Genomic DNA, 9,360 nt, shown 5'->3' with positions numbered 1-9,360 from the left:
CAAGGGACTGTACTTTCTCCGATCCTGTTCAGCCTATATACATCGGACTTCCAATACAACTCGGAGTCCTGCCATGTGCAAAAGTTCGCTGATGACACTGCTATCGTGGGCTGCATCAGGAGTGGGCAGGAGGAGGAGTATAGGAACCTAATCAAGGACTTTGTTAAATGGTGCGACTCAAACCACCTACACCTGAATACCAGCAAAACCAAGGAGCTGGTGGTGGATTTTAGGATGCCCAGACCCCTCATGGACCCAGTGATCATCAGAGGTGACTGTGTGCAGATGGTGCAGACCTATAAATACCTGGGAGTGCAGCTGGATGATAAATTAGACTGGACTGCCAATACTGATGCTCTGTGTAAGAAAGGACAGAGCCGGTTATACTTCCTTAGAAGGCTGGCGTCCTTCAACATCTGCAATAAGATGCTGCAGATGTTCTATCAGACGGTTGTGGCGAGCGCCCTCTTCTATGCGGTGGTGTGCTGGGGAGGCAGCATTAAGAAGAAAGACGCCTCACGCCTGGACAAACTGGTGAGGAAGGCAGGCTCTATTGTTGGCATGGAGCTGGACAGTTTAACATCTGTGGCAGAGCGACGGGCGCTCAGCAGGCTCCTATCAATTATGGAAAATCCACTGCATCCACTAAACAGTGTCATCTCTAGACAGAAGAGCAGGTTCAGCAACAGACTGCTGTCACTGTCCTGCTCCACTGACAGACTGAGATCGTTCCTTCCCCAAACTATGCGACTCTTCAATTCCACCCAGGGGGGTAAACGTTAACATTATTCAAGTTATTGTCTGTTTTTACCTGCATTATTATCAATCTTTAATTTAATATTGTTTTTTGTATCAGTAAGGTGCTGCTGGAGTATGTGAATTTCCCCTTGGGATTAATAAAGTATCTATCTATCTATCTATCTATCTATCTATCTATCTATCTATCTATCTATCTATCTATCTATCTATCTATCTATCTATCTATCTATCTATCTATCTATCTAACATACAATCATGTGCTTATTTTTGATATAACTGTTAGGCCATTCTAGTTGCACTTACATAAATTTATATAAACCAAATTTATGTTATATAACACTGGAAAGAATCCTGTACAATTACTCCACAAAATGAAGTGACAATGTTTGATGAAAATTTGGAAGTTCATTCCATAATGAAGTGTAGCATAGATAAATGAATAGATAGTGGGACTGCCATTGAGGAGAGATGGACATCCTGGATGAACGATGGCAAGACCTTATACCAAGATGGAAGGTGCTGGGGAATGGATGAGAAGAAGCCAGAAGCTAGGAGCCATTCCATCCCCAATTTCGTTAGGTGGCAATGATTTGCTGAAGGTGTTCTGGAACACCTGCAGAGGTTCATGAGAAGTGGAGTCCAGAAGTGTAACACTGTCATGGTCCTTGGGTGCCACAAGAGGGTGCTGTCGGGGGAGGACTGCCCTGGTTCTCAAACAACCCAGAAGTGATCCCCACAAGTCATGCTGGGTCAGCAGAAGCTATTTCAGGTCCAGTATAAAAGGAGCCTGCTGCCTTACCTCAGAGAATCAGAGTCAGGGGGGAGCAGGCAACACTCAACTGGATGTGTGGTGGATTAAATATGCATTATTTGAACCTGTGACTGTGCTGGGTATTATTGAGTCTGGGGTTTAGGGCTCAGTGGTTCTACCTACTGGCTACGATACAGGAGGGCCAGAGCCTATCTTTGTAGTAATGAGAACAAGGCAGATGGCATCCCTGGACAGGCACCAGTCCAATGAGGACGCAGCCATATAAAAACCCAAACTGATATGCATGTCTTCAGAGAAGAAAGTGGATTACCTGGGCGCACAGAAAAAAATATCACGTATACACAAGGGTAAGTGAAAACTACTCCTAGACAAAGACCAAGCACAGGGTGAAAATATAAGAAATAAGAGTCATAAGGCATCAGCACTAATCACCACACCTCCGTGCGACCCTATATTATGGAGACGGAAATATTAGAAAGGCAGCAAATGAGATAGATAGATAGATAGATAGATAGATAGATAGATAGATAGATAGATAGATAGATAGATAGATAGATAGATAGATAGATAGATAGATAGATAGATCAGCACCCATACCACCTGCAATTCAGAACAGGTAATCCACCTGAAGCTAAGCATGGTCAGGCCTGGCCAGCACTTGGATGGGAGACCAAATAGGAAAAGCTTGGGATGCTGTTGGAAGAGGTGTTGGTGAGACCAGCAAGGGGCACTTGGTCTGAATGTGGATCCCAGTGCAGTGACAAGGATACTGTCTTGTAGAAATGGTGTCATCCTTTGGAAGAGACGTAAAACTAAGGCCTAAACTGTCTGTGGTCATAAAAGGTACCTGGGCATCCTTTGAATAGAGTATGGTGTATCCCAATGTTCAGGCTAAATTGCTCACAACAGCCTAGTCATTAAGGCCCCCTTATCATCTCATCTCAAATTGGCTATCTCTATCACCACTTCATCACCTAGCAGCCAATGTGTGGTGAGCTTGCTGGCAGAAAATGGCTGTCATCGCATCATCCAGGTGGAAGCTGCACATTAGTGGTGGTTGAAGTGGCTTCCCACTCACTATATAATGCCCTCTGAGTAATGGGAAAAGCTCTATATAAACATAAAGTATTGTTATTATGATTATTATCATTATAGGATAGGCTCTAGGTGCTCACGACCCTGAAGTGGATTAAGATAAGGTACAAGAATGTATGCCTATGTCGTCAGCTTTGAACCAACTGTAGACCAGTTAGAGCCACCATCTAACACCACAGTAGGGAAGAGGGCACAAGATTGACAGTTGAGGTCAATTTAGGGAAGCACCTCACATTTCCAGATGTTATTTAATTTAACCAATGGCAGATCAGATTTAGTTCTAATGTAAGAATATTATCCTGGAACATATAGTGTGCCAGGAGGAGGAAGCAACATATAAAGAGATAGAAAATTAGTCTGGTTGACACAGAGGATTGACTTTGTAACTTAAAACTTCACACGAGCCAGGACATAATGAAAACCACTACTGAAGCAGCACAGAATGTTTAATGATGGCCAAAGATCAAGAATCACCAATAAATAATGTACACATTTGGTGTAAATGGGGTTGTCTCAGCAAGTAAGTCCAGTGTCGAAACACCCAAAACACCCTCTGACCATATGTCCATATGCATGCTAACATGCGCCTTACAAGTAGTTCTTCAGTTAAGGCATAAATCGCTTTCTTGGGTTGTTGGAACCCAATTAGTCTTTAATAAGAGGCCACTTACTGCAATGGCCTTGTTCAAATTATCAAACCGTAGGTGAATTTCACAGCAAAGAAACAGTTATCTACTGTAATTATCTCACAGCTTGGTATACCTTTGAACCTGAAAAGAATTTTATCTTCACTTGTGAGCTTTGAGCATATGAATATAGTGTGGCTAGACAATCAGAAATATATTAATTGGTAATAAATTACACATTCAACTTTTAGAAAGCAGAATCCAACAATAATTTCTGAATAAGAAATGCTAGCTTTTTAAATTCAGTGCCATATATTACTTACATTAGTTATATTAATAACATTCTATTAAATTGATTTAATTTAATTGTTTTAATACAATCAGAAACAGGCTGTCTTATTTTTATTTTTATAAAAGGATTGATATTCAAAGTTCTTATTTAGACTCAAAGATAGGGATAAAAAAATCAAACCTTCATGGAGCTGGTACTGATAGCGTCTTTTTTAAAGTCTTTTTAAACCAATGACATATTACACGTCTTCTAGTCAGAGTGGGCTTACTAGGTATACCATTTTTTCAGTACAGTTACACTTTTAATACAGTTAACATTCGGAATTTAAGAAGATGTCCCAGTTTAAATTGGCCAAAACTCCAAAGGGGACACCTCCCCTATCTGTTCTTCCATTTAATCAACTTATACCACACTGACCGGAATAATGACTTGTGTCCCATTTTGGAAAAATTAAAATCTGATCAGCCTAAATTGGAGGGAATGTCAAAACTGACAACTGCAGTTGGCGATCTCATTGCCTGAGTATGTCAGTTTACATGATTAGATACTGCTTAAGGATGTCAAATTGCGTGATCCTATGACAGCTTTCCAGAACAGTTTTTACATTTCCAGTTTTACATATCAATTACAGATACGGACGGTTCCTTACCTTTGACTTAAGCGAGGAAACGCCCGCACCATGTTGTGCACCACGTCGCGTCCAAGAACTGCTCTGGCCACACTACCACGCACCCCTCTTTAAGCCGTGAGTGTGGCGATTATTTGTTTAAAACTTGTCTTTTCTTCTAAGGCTATACCACACCAACGTTCAAAGAACTCATTCAGGTGTGGCTTTTGCTATTTATCTTAGAGAAATTACACTTTGCATAGACATGGAAGTGTAATATATTTAGAATTTGTAATCCATAATAAATGTGAATTCTGGTCAGCTTTAATTGCATTAAAACAGTCAGTTTGTACAGTATTATATTTATAAATAAGACAATACGCTTTCAGAAAAGGGCACTATAGTGGTGCATGGGTTAGCAATGTTACGAGAGGTCTATGGTGGTGCAAGTTTAAATAAACATTGAGTGCTCTGGCTTTGGAGGGGTCTAGGTGTGCAAGGTAGTGTGCTAAGCAGCTCTAGAGGTTGATGGTGTGTGCAGACATGTGGGGGTTCGGTCCAACTGCCTCATTAGCTCTCCAGGGTCAGTAATTTGCGCACCTGCATCCCTTGCAATATCCAATCCATCCATCCATTTTCCAACCTGCTGAATCTGAACACAGGGTCATGGGGGTCTGCTGGAGCCAATCCCATCCAACACAGGGCACAAGGCAGGAACAAATCCAGGGCAGGGGTGCCAACCAACGCAGCCCTTGCAATATAAAAACAGGAAATGCAAGGAATGGAAAGAGGAATATCGGAGGTTAAAAATGAAAGTGAAAGAATTGAAAGAGATGGCAGGATGGTAGAGATGAGCCAGTTACAATGAAGAGTGGAGGGCAGGCAGTAGGGAGTGTCATCTCAGGATGAGTGCGTGTGGTCGGCACCTGAGGGAGAGGGACTTGCAGAATCCCTGGGATGCACAGGCCTGGAGTTTAAAGAACTGACTGTGCCTCTCAGTAGAATTCTCTTCACACTGATGAGACCTGAAGGATGAGCTAAGGAGACATCAAGTGGAAAGGCAACCAAGGTGAGCTTTAGTTTTAAAGGAAAATGATCCTGTGTGTTTTAACCCCTTTTATGGATTATTCATTGATTATTTATTTGAATTTTAACCTCCATGAGCACTTTTTATTAAATATGTATTTGTTGACTTTATTTAATGAGCACTACACTGCTTACACTTTTGGACCCTTTACTGTTTGACATTTGTTTAAAATAAAAGCACTCATGTGTCCTTATTTGCTTGGCTCACCCCAGTCATGTAATCAATAGTTGCAGCTTCAAGGACATTTGGCAGCTGGAGTCAACCCAGGCCATCACATACCTCTCCACTCCAAGACCATACGTTGAAAAGCCTTCTGAGAACTGTCTGTGTGGAGTTTCTACGTTTTAAACATTTACATGATTTTCTCCAGGTATTCTGCTTTCCCCGATTTTTATGACTGAAAAAGTTTTTGTTTTATGTTCTCTGTTGGTGGGGCTCTCACTTCTGCCACCTTTAGGACAGTGGACAGGACACTGTCACAACAAAACATAAGTGTCCTAAAGCAAGCTTGAATGCTCAGATATGTCCTTGGGAATAAAAGATCAAAGCTCCATTAATTATGATGATTGATATGAGTGAAGACCACATAAGCTGAACTTCACAATCCTTCTGACATCTTGGTTTTTAAGACGGAGATGTCAGAAAGGTCATGACAAGAATAACTGGCTTATTTTAGTGAAACATTTTTAGCTTTTTGATACATTAATGTCTGCTCTTTCTAGCATTGTCAAGCAGAATTTGCAAAACACTGTACTGTTAAACCATTATAATAGAACATTAGCTGAGATTAGATTGTCACGAGACAGGCGAGTGTTAACCTACTTAGAATGTGGTTGTCCAACAGCAGTCTTGCTCAGTCCAAGAATGACCACGGGTTCTGTCCTTTGGTCAACTGGCTAAGGAGGAAATAATGCAAATGTATCATCTGTGAAATTATGACTGAATATTTCTAGTCAGAATCCCACTGAAAACTAACAATCATAGTGCTTTGGGAGTCTTTGGTGGCCAATGGCCATCCCACCTTTGGTGAACCAGGACAGAGAGTCACTCAAGGCTGAGATGAATATCCGCTTTACTCTTCCTCTTTCTTTTCTGCATGTCATGTTTGTGGTAAACGTGATGCTAACTCATTCCTAGGTGATCCGATTCTCCAAGTTGGCCAGCTGTGAATGTCAGTGTTTGAATTCATTCCTGCTTTGTCAGACTAGGACTATGCATCCTATTCTGCATCCTATTCTGCTTTGCTCCTAGTGCTACTGGGAAGTGTCCATGACTCTGAACTGGACTAATCAGATAAAAAAATGGATGAAATAAAGAGTAGAGAGTCAAGAGATTCTTTTTAACACTTCAAACCTGACATTTTTGTGTGACATCATATGGAAATGCACACTCAGAGAATAAGTAAATATATATATACATGTCACCTTGAGCTTTTAAAAATGACTACACACTAAACCACCCTGATCAGCTGAACAAGACAGAAAACACGTAAGTTTAGGACAGCTGATTCTTTGTTAAATGTTTGCTATGCCCTGCATGTCTTTTATTTGTCTTTTTTATAAAAAAATGATCATATTTGTGCTTATCAGTAAACAGTCTTATTATTTTCCTTAAAATAAGTGTTTTTCAGTTACCTGGATGTAAACCTAATGGCTGATACTCCATTCCACTGAGAGAGGTAAGTAGAATTTTTGCAAATGCCTTGCTGAAGTAATCTTAAAAATTACTGACTTTGTGAAAAAGTAAAAGTGGTCATAAATTAAATAGCAACCTCTTACAGCTTTTTATTTATTTATTGGCTTATTATTCATATTTTGCATTTACCAGGTTGAGTAGTGTGTTATGTTCTACATAACATTTAAAGTTGCACAGTGTCATAATCAGCATTTCAAATAAAGAAAAGGCTGTGCGTTTGTTTTCAAATTATACAGAAAAGAAAGTAATGTTGTCTCGTAAATATGAAATCAAGTTCAGAAAGTGTTTTTTGATTGCTGAGTGTTTATTAAAAGTATTGCAGTGTATAAAATTTGGAATTTATTGAGTTTCGCTTTGATATGCAGCAGAAACCCTGCATGTTAATCAGAAAACGGTGGCACCAAGGCTGGCAGATTATACAAGATCTGATAGCTGCCTGCGCTGAGGCTCTAGGAGCAAATTAAAGATTTACAGTAAATCATAGGCTATATCTCATCTCCTCTGTTGTGCTCAGCACATTGGAAATAGTAAAGAATGATGAAGGTCAAGAAATGAGCAAGGAGTGGTTCTACTCAAAATGAAGCTTAGGGTTGGAGAATATTAGAAAAGGCAATACACACCAACACCCGAAAGGAGTGTTTGTTATTGTGGACGTGTTTTTCTTCTGTCTTTGACCGGATTGGTTAATATCTTTGTTCATTCAAAGATAAATATCTATACATGAGACCTATTTGTGTAACATACTAATTCGAATCTCAGTGTCATATAAAGCATTTTGCAACAGTTCTGTACACAATCCAGACTCCAGTTCTGAACTGGGATAAAAGGTCCACTTGCAGAATAAGGGAAGGAAAACCAAAGTGCCAATGGAAAATATGGAACAGGGCACCCAGCCAGTAACCAAATATATGACATGTGAGAGAAAAACCTGCCCCTAAACAGGAAAATACACAAATAATAATAATAATAAATCTGTTACATTTATGTAGCACTTTTTCCCACTATTAGGGAAGAATTTGGGAGATATGCTGCAAATTAATGTACCTCCATTTCCTTTTCCAGCCCAGAAGACTCAGAATAAGCCAAAGCTTTGTAAGAAAGCTCCAACTCCCACCACGCCTCTTCTCATTGCACCGCAACCAAAATGCCCTGATGACTAGGGAGTCACTTGCAGCCAAGTGGCTAACAGACATGGTGGTGCTTTGTGCAAAGCATTCATTAAAAACCTGCTAGGCTTAAAAAAATCCTAATTGTTCAAATTTCATCTTCAACTGACAACATTAAACGGGGTAACCCCTAGTACCCAAACTACTGAAGCATCCCTTGTGGTTTTCTTATATACCGTATATACTTGTGTTTAAGTTCTCCCCACATATTTTATAGTGTCGAAAGTGGAAAACTCACGCTATTGGCCCAAGAGATTATGACATGCTAATGCCCACCTGAGAGAGTATCCACGGAGCACACTGCTTTTTTTTGTATGTATTGTGCCTATGTGACCCCACGGTAATACCCAAACAATTCTGAAGCGAAATTTGCACTGTTTTGTGTTTTTTATATCTCACACTCTCATACACCTTTATCGTAAGAGCATCCCTTATCTACGATGGAGCGTTTGATCAGAAAAAAATATGAAGCTGGTTTTAAATTATAAGTCATTGAAGTGGCAAAAGAAATTGATAACTGCGTTGCTGCAACAAAATTCAATGTGTCTGAGAAACTGGTGCGGGATTGGAGGAAGCAAGAAGATGTAAAAAATAAAATAAAATGAATAGTTGTATTTCTGAACAGGTGTCTGATGTTATGATCAATTTTTTATGGTTTTCAAGACCCGACTTATGCACAAATAAATACAGTATACGCATTTTTGCTTCCCTTTGCGGGGATCGAACTATGGACATCAAACGCCTGAGGCAGATCCTTAGATGTTGTACCATGGTGGCTGGTTCGTTTATTTGACAGGGTGAGGATCAGAGTATTAGCATTATCTGATTATTTGGGTGGGTCACCTACAGGGTAACACTTGTGGTTGGTCGGCCAGTCAGCAAACATCTGCCACGCTGTCTCAGTTGCGAGAAGCAGATAGGTCATACAATACACAACACGTATTTCGCCTTTCCCCACAAGGGGAAGCAAAGGTGTGTAGACCTGATTAGCCCCAAGTAGCGTGAAACATGTGCCATGTACTCTTTGTATTATTTGACAGGTATTGTATTGCACACACACATATATATATATATATATATATTATATATATATATATATATATATTATATATATATATATATATATATATAATATATATATATATATATATATATGTAATATTTATATTTTATCACTGAGCTCTTCAATGAGTTTCTAGGACTTTATGGCTTGGTTTTTGTCCTGGCATGATGTTTGAATTTTAGGACCTTGTATAGCCCA

This window comes from Erpetoichthys calabaricus, chromosome 10 (assembly GCF_900747795.2).
Source record: "Erpetoichthys calabaricus chromosome 10, fErpCal1.3, whole genome shotgun sequence".
Lineage (NCBI taxonomy): Eukaryota > Metazoa > Chordata > Cladistia > Polypteriformes > Polypteridae > Erpetoichthys > Erpetoichthys calabaricus.
Note: the sequence above shows the minus strand (reverse complement) of the source record.